We start from the raw sequence: 16,538 nt of genomic DNA, 5'->3' as shown, positions 1-16,538 counted from the left end.
AACGTTGTTAATTCAACAATCAATTAAAGACTTACCTCCAGCAGAGGCAGTGGAATCAGAAGATGGAGCACAGGTGTGCTTATAAACTCCAGGTGTGCTGGAACGAAGGGCGAGAATCCTGGAGAGATCCTACCCCTGCAAACAGAGGTGTGGTTAACATAAGCACACAGAGAAAGGTGAGTAGGACCAGGATGATGGTGACATGTTTATCAGCTGCAGGTGCAGGAACTTTTTCCTGAAAATATTCTGCACTTCCTTACCCATACTGTCAGACATTCCCAGCACGCCTTCACAATATGTTTAGGTGTGTCAAACATCTTACCTGCCACCAGGTGGTGATCAGTTCACAGTTTAGCTCTTCTCTACCTGAATGTCCAGAATATGTAGCTGCAGATCTGACTCACACTATGGTGTGCTTGAGCTGCATGCACTCACAGACAAACTTACAGAAGAACACGAGGTTCATTACAGACAAACTGTGATTTTCACAGAAGTCCAATAATCAAACACACTGGGGTTCAGATCAGGCAGGTCATTCCCACCATTCGCCCCTCCAGGTGTCACTGTCATTGCCCATGTGAGTGTTGACGTTTTCTAGTAGGACCACTGAGTTACCAGATGGGACACATTCGATAACTCCTTATCAAGCCGAGGGGATACAAGGATACTACCTCAGCTTACTGTCTCTCATGTACAGCATCTGTAGACTGGAACAGAGTCCAGGCGCTTTCCAGAAAACTGGTGCTGGGGCCCAGCATGCACTGGGGCTCTGGGGTCAGCTTGACTGTATCTAGCTTCCATCTCTCCACCTCAGGCACTCAGGCTCTTTCTCCACCATGGAGGTGACACATAGGAGTGGGTTTTGATGATCGATTTATCGATTAAAATCGATTCTAGCTTGGATAATGTGATATTGATTCATTCTGAATCAATTTTTTAATATAAATTTATTTTGCCCGAAATGCCAGAATCTCAGGTTAAACCTCACAAAATTTCAACAACCACCAAACAGCTAAAACAGTAAATGAGAACAGAAACATGGATTCTGCACAAAGACGTAAACACAAAGCGCGGACCCGCGGATCAGAATCAGTGAGATGTGGCTTTCTCACCTGACGGCACGGACACGGTTGGGGCTGAAAGCCGACAGCTCGCTGATTCTGATGTTTCGGCGGGTCTGCGCTTTGTGTTTACATCATTTTTGCGCTAGATTCAGAAGCTGCAAGTTTTATCTCTCTCCAAACAATATTGACTGAACCAGCAGCAAAAGAAGATCCAAACTACGCTTCACATAAACATCGTCACAAATTCCCTCTGACTTTTACTGTTTTGCTTCCACCACGATAAAAAAACAATCACACTTCATGCACAGCTCTCTCTCTCTCTCTCTGTACTTCAAGAACAGTTTCCCGTCTAAAAATCTGTTTTCTTCATTATTCGCTTGCGCACAAGTCTACCGTTGTTTACAGCGCTGTTGGACGCTGTTTCCTTTTACTTACTTCCGAAAAGAAAACCTCATTTCTGCTGTTCAACAAGCTACTGAACAAATTTTAACTTTTTAAAGTTATGCAAAATTGCAAAACGCTTAGCTTGTCTCTAATAAAACCTCTGTCATGGTTAGCGATGGCCAACCATGGGGATGTGAGGAAGGAGGACCCAAATGCTGGACTATTTAATGAAGACAGTGCATTTATTCACAGTGAAGTAAATAACAGGTACACAATAAATCCCCGTAGCTCCCTGGACTCCCGTGTCATGCCTCACTCCAACATCCGTGCTCGTGCTCTCCGCTCCCGTGTTTCCACACACCCCGTGCGTGCTGTCCTCTTCTGCTTCACACTCCTCCTGCAGGGACACAACAAAGGGAGCCGTCAAACACCAACTCCCGCGGGCATACACGACCGCCACGATACTATACGCAGACACACACTAACTTGGAGTGTAACTCAATGATCCTGTACCAAGGAACTCTCAGCTACACTCCTATGTAGCTCCCCTGATGAACCAGATCAGCTGCAGGTGTGTGGGGTCCTTAGGCGTGGCCAGCCACCTGGCAGGACACACCCACCAGGCCTGAAGACTCCTGTAGACCAGTGCTCAGCACTGAAAATCAGTGATGATATCCAGCCCTAGTGACACATCCATGTCTCATAGTTGGCCTTGATAGCTGGGGATCAAACTGCCACACCTCCATCCTTGACCACCATCGGGCAGTCATTGTACCAGACTGCTCCTGTGGGTGGTGGGCCTACGGAAGGGTGGGCTCATCTCTCCTGATCACATGTGCCCGGGTGCAACTCACCTAAGCAGGGCATACTGGTTCCCCTCCATCATGGTTAGGTGGTTTTAATGTATAATATAATTACAATTTGGACATATGTAATAATATAGAGAATACATAAATTCATATATTACATAAATAATAAATGAATTTATATTGTGGATGGATGAAACAACATTACATATTCTATAGCTGCTATAATACTAGAACATTTCACAATGTTTTAACAATACTAAGGAGAAGGTCCCAACAATCCAGTGGAAAAGGAGGACCCAGATATAACTGCCTGCAAACGACACTTTATTTTCGTCTGCTTGTACTTTTCAGCGTCTCTCCGTCAGCTGATCCGATCGACTGCTCTCTCCTTCAGTGTGATTAGGTGATGCCCACTAGCTGTGACGCCTAGCATCCCTGAAACCACACCCTAAACCTGCTGCTTCACGCATCCAGGGGAATGTTGTCAATGTTCTCGAGCAGTTCAAATTTTATTTGTGAAGAAGTTTATGAAGTCATTACTAGTTAACATTAAAGGGATGTTTGGCTCAACAGTGTTCTGCCTTTTTGTTAGCCTGGCTACAGTGCTGAAGAGAAACCTGGGGTTGTTCTTTTTTGCCCATCAGTGATTTATAATAAGATGTTACAGTTTTATGGAGAGCTTTTTTATAGAGCAACAAACTCTTCCTGTTACCTGTTGCTCTATAAAAGCAACAGAAAACAGAGATTTTATTGATAAATTAAACTCAACAGAAATAACTTTGTATGAAAATGGAATATTGTTTGAATTTACGTCAGATGTCACCACTGTCATGGTTCTCAAGATCTGGAGAGGTCGTGGTGTGTGTCTTTTGTCTTCGCCTCTCAGACCAGGGCGGAACTGGACCTTGATTCCCCGCCTCTGAACCCGCCGTGAACACACACCTGTGGCTCATTCACACTGATCCTGGCAGACTACTTAAGATGGCAAGAGAGGCTGCTTCCTCGCTGGATAGTCACACTATTCAGTGTAGCCTAGCCTTTGGAAGTATTCGTTAACTAGTAATGACTTCATGAACTTCACTTCCTTCAAAGCATCGTGTCTTTTAGATCTCATTCACACAAAAATTTTCTGTATTTCCATTAATTAATACTAGTGATGGGTAGATGAGGCCTCGTGAAGCGTTTCAGCACATTCCCCAAACTGTATCGATACTGTGTCGACACAGTGTTGCTGTTTTACTCCATACTGACACCTGCTGGACCTTAAATATCATTGCAGGCAACTTACTTGAGACTCACAACAGACACTGATTCAACAACCTAGTCATACTTGTATACACTGTAAGGTATTGCAGTTTCTATGGAATCATTTTATATCTTTTACATTGCAAATATTGTAGACATCTTTAAAATATATTGTGAATGACATTATGTGAAAATTAAAATGAAAGTATTGTGAATGTAATATTACCCATTTAAATGTAATTGACTCAGAGTTTTCTATTCTGAAAAATAAGTTTATCCAATGTTTTTGCATTCAGTCTATTGCGTTTTTTGACACCATTTCTCCAGCTTTGGAAAACACACACTCACAGGCACAGATGAAGCTGGGGTACACAAAAACTGTAAAGCCAGGTGGAAAAGGTTCAGATAAGATGTCTTCCTATTCCCCCAGTACGTTAAAGGATCCTCTGATCTTGGAATGTTTCTCTCCGACACTCTCCACAATACTAAGGGGTTGGCAGTCCTTTATAATAAAATTCAGGACTGCCTGGTCCAGAACAGTCTTCTTAGATGCTTGATTTCAAAATAATAAAAGACATATTAATAAAAAAAAATGATGATAAAGCTGTTCGATGTATATATAGGCCTACCTGTGTTCATTCTCAGTGTTTTTGTCTCCTCATTTTCATGTTTGGCTCTGTAATGCCTAAACATTGAGGAGGTGCTGTTGTTTGTGTAAGAAAGCTCCGCAGAACAGATGTGACATTTAACCTGCATGTGCAGGTGCTTTTACAACAGCCACATTAGCTCAGGTAATAAAAATACAATCATGACAAAGACAGGAAGTGTACTTTAACATTTGAGGTTCTTTTCAAGTCCTGCTTAGATGAAGTGAACCATCTCATGGATCTTCTTCCTTGTATTACGCATCAACCATGTGCAAATAAGTTGCAATTTATTTGAACATGCGTAGCAAGAAGCGACTCCTTTTTTAGCTCCTGTGATGCATTTACTCCTCACACCTTAAACTAAATGTTAGTGTTGTCAAAATTAACATCTCCCATGTTACCAGGTTGCATTTCTACAACCCAGCTTCGCTGTACGTATGTATATTCTCAGATGGAAACACCAATGAATCTAGACATTCACGGATTCATCAGACCATCTTTAATATCTTAAGTTTTTGTTGTTTTATGTTTTACATAAAAACTGTTTTACATAAAATTGTCAAATGAAAGCACAGTGGCAGGGCAATATATTTTTCTTTACCACTCTTTACACTCACCTCAGCACAGGGACACTGAGGAACCAGGAGACCAGACTCTAAACCCAGGATAAAGAGTTTGAGTGAATGTGGTGTTGAAGGTGTGGAGGTGGATCAGAGTGTCAGAGGAGACTCTGTAGAAGGACAGAGTGCCAGCAGGACAGTCCACATACACTGCTACTCTGTTAGAGACAGAGGAGGAGGATGAGGAGGAGATGAATGTTTGTCTCCTATTGTGCCTGACATAATTAGGACCATCATCAAAGCACAGCAGACTCCAGGACTGATCATTAAATCCAAACCTACAGTCTTCACCGTCTCCTTTCCTTCTGATGCTTCTGTAACTCACTGATATATAAACATTTCCTCTCCACTCGACCTCCCAGTAACAGCGACCAGTCAGACCATTTCTACACAGCAGCTGATAAACATCAAATCTGTCTGGATGATCAGGATATGACTGAACCTCCTTCACATGTGTCACCTTCCTGTTGTTGTCAGACAGTTGGAGCTTTGTGTTCACTGTGTTTGTGTCGATTGTGAGTTGACAGGAATCTGATGGAGAGAACAAACACAATCCAGCTGCAGTTATTGATCCATCATCTGTTCATTGATTGACACTTTGATGATGACTCCTGACATGATGAAGATGGTTGAATGTGTGCTGCTTTGTTTTCATGAATCCCATTAAAACCACACTTACACTTCCTCAGACCTGGTCTCAACCATCGGACTCCAGCAGGCTCCACCCTGAAAGGAGGAGGGGTCAGAGCAGTCAGCATGCACACATGGACATTACATGGCTCTCATACACACACTGTCAGACACTGATAAAGGAACAGTTCAACATTTTCACAAATATACCTCAATCCATATTCGGATCAAACTGCTGATGATTTGGACTGATCCTGGATCTGTCAGTACTGTATTGAATGAAATATGACTGATTCAAACTGTGACCGTCATTATCTTTACATTCCTCTGTTTAGTTGGAAAGGACAGCTTCCTGCTTTTAATAAATCTTTAATACAAAGATTTAACTACATACACTTTACTGTGGTATAAAGGCTATTGTAGATCAATACAAATATTAATTAGTAATGACCTAAAAAAACAGCTCTTTCTCCCTATGTTCACATATTCCAATCAGCACTTCAGGAACTATCTCAAGTCTGCATGAACCACGTGATGATCCCGCAATCTCCGCTGAAACAACTCTCCATTCAACAGCTCTGCTTTCTGAGCTCATACAACCATGGTAACTCAGTAGCTCCTCTGAGCTCCAGTAGCTCCAATGATAGTTAATGAGCTGAGTCATTTGAATATTGTCATCTGATTGTTTGAATCTCTTCTCTCTGTGACAGACTATCCAGTCTTTAAGTGATGACGTATAAATTCTGCTTCCGGGTCCAAACTACTCTGCGTTTATTAGGGCTGTTGTGTTTTTAACTTGTTTCAATGCTTTGTATCATGTTCTATTTAATCTGAACAATCCCCTAAAAAAAACAGTGATCACTGTCGGCCACTAATTAAATCATTAAATTAAATCATTAAAGCTCACTTTTTTAAAACCTTACGCTGTAACTACAGCCCAGCCCATGCAGCAGTATATTAATTACTAATCTTGTATTGTGGATGGATTATCTCAGTTGTTCTCCTGACTGAAGTTTGGCCTGTTTACAGCATCCTGCCATGCAACTGCATTTGTCCCTAACCATCGGGGACCCTCACGTTAACTTTTATTAAGTGGAAGAAAGTTGCTGTTCATTCTCCAGCTTCACTGTGTTTGTCATGGTCCTGGGTCATTTTGACCCAGTGTTCTTAGTTTTCCTGTGGTTTTATATTTTGTTCTTTGTGTTCATAGGATTGTTTGGTTTGGTATTTGGATTCCCCCCGTGTCCGTGCTTGTATTGTGGTGTTTGTTCTGGTACCGTGTTCCATCCTTTGTGTTCTGTATTCTCCTCATCCCCTCGTGTATTCCTTCTTGTTCTCTGCCTCTCTCTGTGCTCCTCTCTGTGTACTCTGTGTTGTGTTTAAGGTCCACATCTTAGTGTCAGTATTTTCAGTTTCGTGTCCTCCCCGCTCTGTCATAGGTGATTGTCCTCAGCTGTGTTCCCCGTGTGTTCCCACTTCCCTCATTACCTTCTGTGTATTTATGTCAGAGTATCCCTTTGTTCCGTGTTGCGTCATCCCTCTAGGTTGTGTGCATTCCCTCGTGTCTTCCCAGTGCCTCAGCTCTAGTTTCCCCCAGTATAGTTTTGTATGACTTATGTTCCTATTAATAAAGACCTGCCTTTTGAGTTATCCCCGCCTGTCTTGAGCCATGCATTTGGGTCCTCTCTCGCCTTCACACAGCCGCCGCATGACAGTGTTAGTGTTTAAATTATGCTAACATAGCTGTGTAGATAGCCACCACGTAGCACATCATTATATACCAGCTAGCGCAACTTCAGTAACCTTACAAACGTCACTGCTGTTTAGTTTTCTGTTTTATTTAATTTTTTCATAAATTCTTTTTTCATGGATGTCTGGATTTTAAAGTTGATTGTTACACCTGACAGAGCACCCACACTGATCATTTTATTAACCTCTTAAACCCCAAGGGGGTTTCTGAGCTTCCTGCTCGAAAATGCAATGCCTAAATTAAATTGATTATTTCTCTGCAATTACAAACTCTGTCCTTACAATCTTGGTATCAAAATGAAGCTAACACTTGGGACATTTAATCAGAGGTGTAAATATTAAAGCAGATATTACTGTGTCAAAGTTACTGAGACTGGAACACAGAAAAAGTAAGTAGATTTTATTCTCTTTTTTTGTAATTTTTAGCATATAACCCTTTTAAAAATATGGCTCAGATCATATTTGGTTCCAGAAATCCAGTAACCAACATATAAGCATAATCTGTGCAAAGATTTGTGTTTCTAAAGTGAAACAGTGAAAAACTACAGCCCTGTCAATACATGAATATCCAGACATTGTACACAAATGTCCAATTTTGGCACACAATTGGACACCATGCCAGTTTATTTTTTTAGGTATTAAAGAGCAGAAATTCATAAATTTTATTAACAGGCCTAAAAATGCTTTTTTTTAGAAATATATTTTTGAAGAATTAACCACACATTTACATGCTAGTGGCCCTTTTCTGCCATGCGCATAGAGCGCTTCATTGGCCTCTGGCCCTTTAAATTTTGAGGGGCTGTAACTTTGGGGTCTTTTGGTCAATTTGCATGATTGACACCTCTTTTTAATCGTTTTAGCCAATAGATTCAAAGTAACGATGCCACGTTCACGTCACTTCAACCAATCAGACGTTGTAATGCCAAAACCCACGTGTGTCCAAATTTATTGCATGCGGCGTCTGTCCAGTCACGTGTCTGTAGGTGGGTCTAAAATGGAGGTTGTTGACGAAAACGGCTCTGATGCGGCTAGGTTGGCATGGTAATTACCGGCTATCACATGGCTACCGGCTACCGGCGAAAATAACGGAGGAAATCGGGACGGTAAGCCAATTTCTGTCTTAGGGCATTTGCGCCGCTGTGTGTTTTTGTGGTCTTCTTTTGCGGCTAATTCAGTGAATTTTGGTCTGATCGTGGTTAAACTTGGTGTGTGGAGTCAGTGATAGCCCTGGAAGCTAACCAGCCTATTTTTAACTGGTTACATGAAGTCTGAAGAATTTCTGGTTTGGATTCGTGTGTTTAGCGGACTTCTGCGCATTTACGTAACTGCTCGTTTAATCGCGGCTTGTTTTCGGTGTGTTTGGTGGTTGTAGAAATGGTTTATATGACATTTTAGCTGAGATTCTGAGGTTTCTGTGGATACCACACATGTCTGGATTTATATTTTTCAACCGGCGTTATAACCGATTAAACGTCATCTCCTCCTTTTTGCCCCTGGTACCGGGGGCGTGGGGCTTAAGAGATGAAAAAATTCCGACATTTTTTAACTCAGTGATGCCGCAGTCCTTGTTTGACTTTGGGACCAGAAGCAGAATTTGGACCTGGAAACGGCTAATGACGTCAGACTTAAAGACCAGATAGTCTGGCCTCCTCACTGCTATCTAACAGCAAGCTAATAACTCAATGCTAATTTTAATGCTGTAGATGATTAGCAGCAAAGCATATTTTGTCCGGCAAAATCACTCTATTTGATTGTAGGCGGTTTTTAAAGTGTTATCAGGGCTAAAGTTACTACCGAGATTGGGTATCAAGCCCCAACTGCGATAGGAGAAGGATCGTTGAGTGCAAGATGAACTGACCTGAAAGACAGGATCATGGCCAAGCTTGAAACCTGGACCCCCCCCCGTAGCCGGTTACCAAGACTACGTGAAGTACACTCAGAAAGTCTGCTACATGATCTCCCTGAACAGGGTCCAGTAGCCATCACAGTGGCAGATATCCAAGAAAGGATCTCCAGTATGAAGAGTTGGACCAGGCCCCGACATGGTTAACGCCTACTGGCTGAAGAAGCTGGCTGCACTCCACGAGCGTCTGACAGCACAAATGAACCAGCTGCTAGTTAACGAGAGACACCCAGAATGGCTAACCGAAGGTCGGACAGTCCTGATCCCCAAGGACCCCAAGAAGGGACCGGTCCCATCCAACTACCGACCAATAACCTGCCTCAGTACTACATGGAAGCTCCTGTCAGGCATCATATCGGCTAAGATGAACAGGCACATGACTCAATGCCCCATAGCTGGATACTGGAATGCCTAGAATTGTACAAGATCAACAGGACCCTAAGAGCCTTCATCAGGAACTCAATGGGTATGTGGCGTACAACACTAGAAGCCACCTCCAAGCCCATAGCACAAGTCACCATCAAGTGCGGGATCTACCAAGGACATGCTCTGTCCCCACTGCTGTTCTGCATAGGCCTGAACCCCCTCAGTGAGATCATTAACAAGACTGGCTACGGATACCGACTACGGAACGGAGCAGTTGTCAGGCACCTCCTGTACATGGATGACATCAAGCTGTATGCCAAGAGTGAACGAGACATCGATTCACTGATACACACTACCAGGCTATACAGCAATGACATTGGAATGTCGTTCGGACTGGAGAAGTGTAGTCGGATGGTAACAAAGAAAGGGAAGGTAGTCAGAACTGAGGGGATCAAACTACCAGAAGGCAACACTGCAGACATAGAGGACAGTTACAAGTACCTGGGGATCCCGCAGGCGAATGGGAACCATGAAGAGGCCGCTAGGAAAGCTGCAACCACCAAGTACCTGCAGAGGGTCAGGCAAGTCCTGAGGAGTCAGCTGAACGGTAAGAACAAGATATGGGCTATCAACACCTACGCCCTGCCCGTGATCAGGTACCCTGCTGGGGTAATAGGCTGGCCAAAGGAGGAGATAGAAGCCACTGATATAAAGACAAGAAAGCTCCTTACCATGCATGGAGGGTGTCACCCCAAGTCCAGCATCCTGAGGCTGTATGCTAAGCGGAAGGAAGGAGGCCGGGGACTGGTGAGTGTCAGCACCACAGTCCAGGATGAGACAAGAAACATCCACGAATACATCACGAAGATGGCCCCAACTGACAGCGTGCTCAATGAATACCTCAGGCAGCAGAAACCCAAGAAAGAGGAGGAAGACAAGGAACCATCATGGAAGGACAGGCCCCTGCACGGTATGTACCACCGGCAGATAGCGGAGGTGGCTGATACCCAGAAATCCTACCAGTGGCTGGAAAAGCTGGACTGAAAGACAGCACGGAGGCACTAATCATGGCAGCACAGGAACAAGCGCTGAGCACAAGATCCATAGAGGCTGGGGTCTACCACACCAGGCAAGACCGCAGGTGCAGGCTGTGTAAAGATGCTCCAGAGACAATCCAGCACATAACAGCAGGGTGCAAGATGCTAGTAGGCAAGGCATACATGGAACGCCATAACCAAGTGGCCGGCATAGTGTACAGGAACATCTGTGCCGAGTATAACCTGGAAGTCCCGAGGTCAAAATGGGAGATGCCCCCAAGGGTCATGGAGAATGACCGAGCTAAGATCCTGTGGGACTTCCAGATACAGACGGACAAAATGGTGCTGGCTACCCAACCGGACATAGTGTTGGTAGACAAACAGAAGAAGACGGCTGTAGTGATTGATGTAGTGGTTCCGAATGACAGCAATATCAGGAACAAGGAACACGAGAAGCTCGAGTAATACCAAAGGCTAAGAGAAGAGCTCAAGAAGATGTGGAGGGTGAAGGTGATGGTGGTCCCAGTGGTAATCGGAGCACTAGGTGCAGTGACTCCCACGCTAGGCGAGTGGCTCCAGCAGATCCCGGGAACAATTTCAGGGATCTCTGTCCAGAAGAGCGCAGTCCTGGGAACAGCTAAGATATTGCGGAAGGCCCTCAAGCTCCCAGGCCTCTGGTAGAGGACCCAAGCTTGTAGGATAAAACTGCCCGCAGGGGCGTGCTGGGTGTTTTTATTTAAAAAAACCACCCATCTCACCCATATATTATATATATACAGTATATATATATACACAAATTGTTCCAGGAGAAGTTCTCCCTAGAGACCTCAAACATTAATAACTAGTGGTGGGTTTTTATAATCGATTTATCGATTAAAATCGATTCTGGCTTGGATAATGTGATATTGATTCATTCTGAATCAATTTTTTAATATAAATTTATTTTGCCCGAAATGCCAGAATCTCAGGTTAAACCTCACAAAATTTCAACAACCACCAAACAGCTAAAACAGTAAATGAGAGCAGGTACACGGATTCTGCACAAAGACGTAAACACAAAGCGCGGACCCGCGGATCAGAATCAGTGAGATGTCCCCTTTCTCACCTGACGCACGGACACGGTCGGGGCTGAAAGCCGACAGCTCGCTGATTCTGATCTGTCGGCGGGTCCGCGCTTTGTGTTCACGCCCTTTTTGCGCTGATTCTAAAGCTGTTAGTTTTATCTCTCTCCAAACAATATTGACCGAACCAGCAGCAAAAGAATATCCAAACTACGCTTCACATAAACATCGTCATGAATGTTTATCTGACTTTTACTGTTTTGCTTCCACCTCGATAAAATCACACTTCATGCACAGCTCTCTCTCTCTCTCTCTCTCTCTCTGTACTTCAAGAACAGTTTCCCGTCTAAAAATCTGTTTTCTGCATTATTTGCTTGCTTGTTACGCACAAGTCTACCGTTGTTTACAGCGCTGTCGGCCTCTGTTTTTTTCCTTTTACATACTTCCGAAAAGAAAACCTATTTTCTGCCGTTCAATACTGAACAAATTTAAACTTTTTAAAATTATGCAAAAAGTAAAACGCTCAGCTGTGTCTCTAATAAAACCGCTGTAACGTCTCAGGTAATGTTCATATGTTGATTAATGGTTTTCTTTCGTTTTTGATGTACTGCAGAATATTTTTATAAAATCCCAGGCCAGGAAAACCTTCATGTTTCTCTGTGTTTTATCTTCAGCTATTTTCACACAAAGGAATCTGCTGTGATGCTCACACCTTTGATAAAGTCTTGCGTCTGTCAGCTTCCTTTTTATATATACAAAAATATGTAAATGTACTGCTCTGAATTATAATATTTCTGACTGTCAAAATTTCCCAGATTCAAATCGAATCGAATCGAATGGAATTGAATTGAATCGTGGATCAAATCGATTCGGGACCTTGTGAATCGGAAACGAATCGATTCTAGAAATCAGTGACGATACCCAGCCCTATTAATAACCCTTATTGATCTGTTCATATCATACAAACAGTAAGTGAGTGAAGGACAGGAAATGTTTCCAGCTCTTCCTCCTCTATCAGACATTCTCTCCATACCTGAGAGTGTCCAGTCTCCAGTCTGGATCCTTCCGTCCAGCCGACAGCAGCTTCATTCCTGAGTACCCTGGATGATTGTAGCTCAGGTCCAGCTCTCTCAGATGGGAGGGGTTGGAACTCAGAGCTGAGGCCAGAGAAGTACAGCCTTCCTCTGTGATCAGACAGCCTGACAGACTGCAGACACACAAAACAACAATCCATCTATCAACAATCATTTTCTCTTTGTCACAATAACATCTATCCATTTACATCCATTCAATGTAACTTTATTTATAAGTGACAATTCCAACCAACAACAACAGTCATCTCAAGCTGTTTAACAGTGTAAGGTAACAGCCTCCAATATTAGAGAGAAAGCCCCAACCATCAGACAGTCCACTGTGAGCAGTACTTGGTGATGGTGGGAAGGAAGAACTCCCTTTGACACAAAGATCCTCCCAGTGAAAACAGGCTCCAGGAGGAGCATCTACCATGAATGGTTGCAGGGTAAAGGGAAAGAGAAGAGATGAGCTCAGAGAGACGAGAACAAAACACAAACTAAGGAGAGAGAAGACAAAAGGTAAGGACATGCAGTAGTGACATATAAAAGCATCAGGAGTTAAAAGAGGGGAGTGGAGTAGAAGAAGAAAAATACTACTGCAGTGCTCACATGACCCGGGACAGAAAGAAACGGGCTGGGACAGAAACATGGAGACATCATTTTAACCTGTTTCAGAGGGCAGCGCTGATACAACTAAAGTTATTCGGAAGCACTGCAAAGTTGAGTTTTCTTATCATCAGAGTACTTAAAGTCTGAAGTATCACTTAAATGCATTACACGCTGTAAATGGCACCAAACAAACCACCCAAACAAACAGTGGCGGGAGGCTTGGGCAGACTACGTTGGATCAGCTTGTGGGAGGAGTCTAGATAAACCAAAGAAAGACAAGCTAACAAAAGCCATAGTGAAGTGGATAGCTACAAACTGCAGGCCGATTACTGTTGTTGAAGAAGTCGCTCTGAGGTATGTTCTTAGGATCAACAAATGGCGGCCTGTATGAGCCTCCCCCAAGGCACACCATCACAAGAAGAATACATAAGCTGTAGACTACGAAAGCCACAGCGTTGCAACGTGCACAAGCTGTTGGTCTCTCTGGACACTACTGACATCACTGGGTAACCACTGTTACCTGGGAGTTACAGTACATGATATTAATCTGTGATTCTGCCTGTGTTTTGTCATCTCTCTCGGGTGATGGAGAGCTCAGATGATGACCCCGCCTACGTGGTCAAATTCAAGTCTACATTCAGAACAGACCTGGAGACACGCAAACAAAATGCCAACATTGTATATGTGAAACCTGCTGCTGCACTGGAGCCAGATTCAAGGAGCTCAAGTATTTACCCAGATCTGAGAGGCTGAAGTTTGGGCCTCAGTCACCAACTTACTGAAAGAACAGAGGGTTGTTGGAAGGAAACCTGTGGAAGCAACAACATCCGAGCCACCAGCGAAAATGTTGGCCCTATTGGTGCTTCATCAGAGTGTGAACAGGAGGAAGACTCAGCTGAGAACAGTGTGGTGGATACAGGGCAGAGCCCACCATCAGTACAGAGGCCTGTCCATTAGAGTGCTGCTCCAAACATGCAGCACGGCCTCAACTGCACACAAGTACTTGGCCACAGCTGCAACATCTGTACCTGTGAAAGGTTGTTCTCTGTTGCTGCTCATATTGTACAGAAGAAGAGATTTTCTTTATCATCAGAAAATGTCAGTGAGCTTGTGAGTCTTAGCAGCTGGCTCGGTGCAGAGGAGGAAGAAAATGTCAAGTCAGAGGAAGATAAATGCAGTTCATGTTGTCAACTCAACCTGGACTACTGAAAGTGTTTTTCTTTGTCTTGTTTCTGACTGAGATTCTCCAAAGGAAATCCAGTACAAACACACACTTCACACACTCAAAGTCCCTGCACAGTAAATGAGCTGATGAGCGTTTGTGCTGCTACCTGATAACAGAAACATAGTTCTGCTGGTTCCTGTTCTGAAAGCACACATTGTTCACTTGCTGTTGATCAAAGGTGCCTGTTATAATGATATGATGGTGGCTCTGGACTCTGAGGGGAACAAACTAGATCAAATGTTAACATCCTGGCAGAGGCAAAGAACTTTGATTTGATATTTGATTTGATTAGATTCATGTTTCAGCTCAGACTGACAGAAATATTTGAACTGCTACTGTGTTAAAGGGAATACTGCTGTTAGAAAGCACCTGATTTGTTTCTGCACACTGAATGTTGCACTTCTCATACTGCAGTACTATTAAAATAAGTACACAATACACTACTTTTGAATTCATGATTGAATGTTGCTGTAACAATGCCATTAATGGTGATTCAAAGTGTTCATGGATGCCCAGCACTACAAATGATTGTACAAGTGTGACTGATCCACTTTCTAATGTCTGTGTAGCCCACACTGTGTGTCACTATGTCACAGGTGAGTCTGTGTATCCAGGTTCTATGAGGAGAACAGTATATAGTGAATTAGTACAGCCAGTGGTGGTCCTAGCCTGTTTGGTGCCCCAAGCGAACACTCCCTCTGGCAACTTTTCTTGTCCATCTACCATTGGTTTTAATTTTGCACTCCAGTATGAACACAAATCCACCAACTCGAGGATCGCCACAACATAACCTAATTGACCTACACCCTAGTTCACAGATACACTTTGTCTAAGGTCTATTTCTGGGACCCAGGAACAAATCATGAATATATAATGGGCCCCTGCCCTGTCAACAAGTTGTGCGTGAGACTTTAAATCATCAAACTGTAAATTATAAATTTTAAATTGTTATTGATCCCTTTACCCCTAGTCCTAAAGCGTGTATTTATTTTCTTACTCTTCTTTTATTTGTTGTTTGTTTACTTGCACTGCTGTAACTGGAGCCTCGTCATTTCATCTCTCTATATACTGTACTGTATGTAGCGGAGATGACAATAAAGTTTACTTTGACTTCAGCAGCAAGCAGGCGCACCGAGGGCTCTCGTGCTCACTTTTCGCGTTTAGAATTTCGAAAAAGACATCGATGCAAATTATAAGTCTTTATCATTATGTCTGTTGTTTTCGTCTGTGTTGGTTTGTTTTTATTTTGTTTTATTTTGCGAGTTGGTTATTAGATGCTGCTCCAGCCAGCCAGAGAATCCCCCGCCGCCCCGCCCTCTCCTCCCTGTTCCGCAAGCAGCAGGCGCACGGAGGGCGCCCTTATTCCCAGCAAATGGGTGATAGAAAACCGATCGGTGCCTATGCCGTTTCCAATATGCGCTGGCATGATGTCGGGGCAGCATGAGTACGAGCAATTTTTTTTTTTTTTTGCCTATGCCCGTGATTCCGCCCCCCACCACGATGCCGCCCTGGGCAACCGCCCGTGTCACCCATATCAAAAACCGCTACTGAGTCCAGCAGCTTAAAGTCTGACTGCATCCTCCATTTAAATAACTCACACCAACAACTGAATACCTTTGCCTTTGTGTAGCTGACACTTCATTTTAATGTCCTTCTATTCTGGTTCAACTTGTTTCAGTTTCAATAAGCACACAGGTTTCATAAATGACTCTATGACCTCAGTAATCTTTGCTGGGCCTTAATTAGCCATGTCTGGGCCCAAACTCCACTGCAGGTCCCTAAGTCAAATGATCACTGCAACATTACTGACAGTTGAAAAACTGTCTAAATTCTTTCATCTGTAATAAAATGATCAGCGTTGCTGCTTTACCAGGTGTAACAATTAAGTTTAACATCCAGGCATCCATTAAAACAGAATTTATGACAGAGTTACAAGTTAGCAGGGAGTTAGCTCGCTAGCTTCCATCTAAATATAATATACCATGTTCTGATGAAGAGATTTATGAAACAAATTAAAATGTATAGCTCTGCTATCACTTCCAACATAAATGAAGATAGGAAAGTAAACAGCAGTGACTTTTGTAGGGTTACTGAAGTCGGGCTAGCTGGTATATAA

The 16,538-nt window shown here is 43.3% G+C and overlaps 1 protein-coding gene and 1 pseudogene across 1 annotated transcript in view; one reads left to right on the top strand and one right to left on the bottom strand.

Moving 5' to 3' along the window:
- The window catches only part of LOC134624179 (NACHT, LRR and PYD domains-containing protein 12-like), a 463,420-nt gene that overhangs the window by 396,172 nt on the left and 50,710 nt on the right, over positions 1-16,538 (top strand). The window lies entirely within an intron of this gene.
- Positions 4,768-16,538, bottom strand: part of LOC134620307 (NLR family CARD domain-containing protein 3-like) — a 31,873-nt pseudogene continuing 20,102 nt past the window's right edge.

Source organism: Pelmatolapia mariae, linkage group LG3_W, assembly GCF_036321145.2.
Source record: "Pelmatolapia mariae isolate MD_Pm_ZW linkage group LG3_W, Pm_UMD_F_2, whole genome shotgun sequence".
NCBI lineage: Eukaryota > Metazoa > Chordata > Actinopteri > Cichliformes > Cichlidae > Pelmatolapia > Pelmatolapia mariae.
Note: the sequence above shows the minus strand (reverse complement) of the source record. Positions and strands in the feature narration are given on the sequence as shown.